The sequence below is a fragment of the Stegodyphus dumicola genome, chromosome 11 (genome assembly GCF_044657685.1).
Source record: "Stegodyphus dumicola isolate Sdum_Otavi_A_Nest chromosome 11, ASM4465768v1".
In the NCBI taxonomy this organism is placed as follows: domain Eukaryota; kingdom Metazoa; phylum Arthropoda; class Arachnida; order Araneae; family Eresidae; genus Stegodyphus; species Stegodyphus dumicola.
The window spans coordinates 165,744,401-165,748,864 of NC_140778.1; the positions used below are offsets into that span (position 1 = coordinate 165,744,401).

The following is a 4,464-nucleotide window of genomic DNA, read 5'->3' on the forward strand; positions in this document are numbered from 1 at the left end:
GAAAAGAAATGAGGGCTCGACGTATGCAAGGATACACTACAAAAGTGCTCAGTGCTACGCAAAGCAAGAGAGTACAGAAAAGAAGCCTTCTCCACACTAAAGCGAGCTGTAACACAGTCGCTATTAGCAAAAAGAAGGCAGAAACAGAAGGGCCCCGCCATCCACTCAGTCAAACCGATTGCGGTAAGTCCAGGAGTAACGGAAACAGCCAAAAAAAAACAAAAAACCCTGCACGCTCACAGGGGGATAGGAAAGGGTTCTGTTGAACGCAAGTAAAGAACATATTCAAACTATCAAGCGTCAACAGGAAGAAGAGAAAAAGCAAAACTTACCCAAGGTTCACTCCGGCTCCGCCGTCAGCTCCGCCCTCCAAGTGAGGTTTCTACTCTATCAGCATAATCACCACTGTAAAAATAAAAATAAAATAAGTGCACAAATTAAGCTGATAAGAACAGAAAAAAAATCTTTATTGATCCAAGCAAATGTTACATGTTATATACAATATAAAAAGCTCAGGTAGCTTTTGACAGGAAGTTATTTACAATGTTTTTACAAAGAATATCACTGCACATGCAGGGTGTTTCCATATGACTAATAAAAAGTAAGAATTTTGTACAAAATATTTGACCACACAGGCAGGGTGAACAATTAAACGTGGTATACAGTCCCGAATGTGTCTATGTTATACATTTATTATCCATAGGAGTTGGTAACAGTCATTACTACGGCATGGATGTTGAAGAGTGAACTATGTAGAGTCACACTAGTATGAGAAAAAAAAATAATTAAAAGGCAGTCACAAAAATGTCTAAGACGCAGCAGTTGCTTGAGGCACACCGGTTAAATGTTCTACGTATATGTCCCTTGAAGCACGAATCGTGTCGCTGACGATCAGCTTCCTCATAAGTCTTTGATATTTTTTCGAGCATATTCTGTTGAGAATTCGGTCGTTGGCGGAGTCCCAGGATCCTAAGGCGCGGACAACAATCGCCTCAACACGAACATCGCTGAATCTGCTTCTCAGGTGCTCGACGACGGGGCGATATTTCTGTTCCTTCTCCCTGCGTGCTGCTTCGAATGAGGACAGTCGGTTTTCGAAGGAGACTGTAATATCGAGAATGAGGCATTAGTCATCCCTGGTGAGAACAAGGTCAGGTCGTAAAGGAAAGTCTTCAATGGCCTGGTTCTCAGAAAGAAGGCTCCATCGCCCACTCGCAGCCTTCTTGATGCGTTCTACGATGGCGTTGTGGCGCTGTTGCTAAAGCCGACTGTACCTCATGCAGTGACATAGCACTTGGGGGAGAGTTTCATTGTTAAAGTTGCATCTGCGACACCTACGCTCGCCGTCGGTACCGGGGCGAGCACCATTCAAGGACACGAGGTTGAGTCTGGCACGGTGTACAAATCGGCAGTCAGCGAAGCGCGTGAACGTGCCATCACGAAAAAAGTGACAGCTGGCCCTAGCAGATGCAGCACATTCCAAGGCCTTCCCTTTATTTGGGAGGGAGAGGAGCTTTTCAGAACGAGCCTTCCTGAGGTTGGTCCGCAGCGTCCTGAACATCCGAGTGCGCTTGTTGGCCTGGAGATATGCGTTCGCGTGAGATAGGGAGACATAGTCACCATCATCAAACAACCAGGAGACAGCCAGGCGGCGAGAGGCAGAGCGAGCCAGGGACCAGATCGAGGAAGAAGAGGCGAGAATCCGGAGGGGGCCGTTATATACGCAGATAAGTCTTGATGGAAGACATCAGTCCTAGTCCTTTGTGCAACGACTTGACGAAGGTCAGTCCAGGCAAGGGCACGAACTCCAGGGTCTTTGGAAGTGAGGAGCTTGAAGGCACCATCGATCAAAGCAATGTCCGAGTCCTCGGCCGCCAATGGAATGTCCAGGCATGCCGAGTTAGGGTCGCCATAAAGATATTCATTGGCAGCTCTAGACGGGACATTGAGAGTGGCCTTGATCCGGGGGCGCAGGACTTCATCAATGCGGGCCCAAGTCGTCTTCTTGAAGTGGCTGGTCCTCATCTGGAAGGAAAGAGCGGGAAACAAGAAGGTCTTGATCGCATCCAGTCTTTGCCAGGGGGCGAGTCGTGAGTCCATCAGCATCTTGCAAGCATCCAGGTGGTTGGAGAGAGTGGCATCGTCACGTGGGAGCTGGAATCCGATGGGCTTACCAAGAAACTCAGTGCCGTCACCGTCTTCCAGTAGGTGAAGTGGTGAGCCATCGATGACGAAGGTCGTACGTCGCGAGCGGACCGGCTGGGCGCCAGAGAAGTGCCAGGTGGAACATTTCACCGGGTTAAGCTCGAGGCCGAGGGATCTGCACATCATGGTCACACGATCAATGCGGTCTTGTAGCACAGTGGGCGAGGATGCCAGGAGGAGCAAGTCGTCAGCATAGGCGAGGACGTTGTGGAGCTGGGCGTCAGCCTGGACGGCACGAATCACCGGGTCGATAATCAGGTCAAAGAGATAAGTGATAAGTGACGGTGGGCATGGGCACTGTCCCTTTGTCATAGAGATTAATCAGTACAGCACCATGTCCACCCTTATCTAGAGTTGGCTAGAGAGGAGCCTCACGCGTGCCTCGCACCGAGCGCCCAGACGCAACGCCGGATCCATCCCAGGAGCAGTTCAACGAACCAAAGGGCCCCCGGGAATTTATTGAGACTAAAAGAAGAGAGATACATTGTAATACAACGGTGGTTGAACATACAGTTGATACATGGTAGATACAATATAGTGATTTATAAAATAGCTTTATAAAGTTTAAAATGAGAGCAACAAATCAAATGTTATTATTGCAAGAGCACACGATGAAACAAGGTACAAGAATGCGTATATTGACACCAACAGAAATGAGATTAGTATGTTAATTCGTACAGTAAAATAAATGGCTAATCTAAATAATACCAATGACACTTATGAAACGCTTGCGTTCATAAGTTTCAAGAATGCGTCCTGCTCGATGATAATTACAGATTATTTAATGTTAATGCTGATTGAACAGTGATACAATTATGCATAGAACCTCATGCAATAGATCCCTATAAGGATCCATACAGTAGAAAACATAACAGGTATACATATGCAGGTAAATTAAAAACTACATTAATATTCACGTACTGGAGCAGAGATGTATGCGGTAAGGATACATTACCCCCTTATGCATATCGGGTTACATACGTGTACTTTTGGGATTACATACTTGTACATTAGGATTCCATACAAGTGCAGTTTAGTTAGAATTACATTAAAATTCGCGTACTATAACAGAGACGTATGCATTGAGGATACATGACGTATTCATTTGAGATTACATGCATGTACAATTCGGATTACATACGTATACATTTGGGATTACATACAAATGCAATTTGTTTAAATACAGAGCTGTGCAGTATTAGCAATCCTGAAATGATTCTGGTATGCCTAAATTACTGTAGAATTACATTTAAATTCGTGTGCAATAGCATATGCATATACGTTAAGGGTACATTAAGGATACGTAACAGATACAATTATGTCATTTTCGTGTGCAATAACATACATATACATTAAGGGTACATTAAGGATACATAATATATACAATTATAATATGCAGTAAGGATACATGACATAATCATTAGAGTGACATCAAAATTCACGTACTATAACAGAGACATATGCATTGAGGACACATTACATATTCGTTTCGGATTACATATATATACAATTCGGATTTCATACATATACTTTTGGAGTTACATGCAAATGCAATTTGCATAAATACGGAGCTGTGCAATAATAGCAATACAAAGATAAGTCTGGTATGCATGAATTAGTGTAGAATTACATTTAAATTCATGTGCAATAACTTATACATATACGTTAAGGGTACATTAAGGATGCGTGACATATACAATTATAATATGCGATAAGGAAACATTAAGGAAATATAAGATATTCATTTGGATTGCATATGTATACATTTGGATTACATACAAGTGCAGTTTAATTAGAATTACAGTAAATTTCACTTAATATAACAGAGACATATGCGTTAAGGATACATTACACGTTCATTGGGATTACGTACGTATACGTTTGGGCTGACATTTAGAATTACATACAGTTGTAGTTTAATTAGAATTATAGTAAAATGCACGTATTATTACAGAGACACATGCATTAAGGAAATATTACATATTCCTTTCAGATTGCATACATATGTATTGGAGATTACATGCAAATGCAATTTGTTTAGATATGGAGCTGTGCAGTAAAAGGAATACAGAGGTAATTCTGGTATGTCTGATTTAGTGTAGAATTACAGTTAACTTCGCATGCAATATTATATTCATAGACATTAAGGGTACATTAAGGATACGTAACATATTCAATTATAATATATACATTGAGGATACAGGACATATTCATTAGGATTACATGAAAATATATTTAAGATTATATACCAGCGCAGTT

At 42.1% G+C, this 4,464-nt stretch overlaps 1 pseudogene; it reads right to left on the reverse strand.

The window, feature by feature from the left end:
* Positions 1-687: 687 nt before the first annotated feature.
* Positions 688-1,561, reverse strand: LOC146994541 (uncharacterized; annotated as a pseudogene).
* Positions 1,562-4,464: the final 2,903 nt, after the last annotated feature.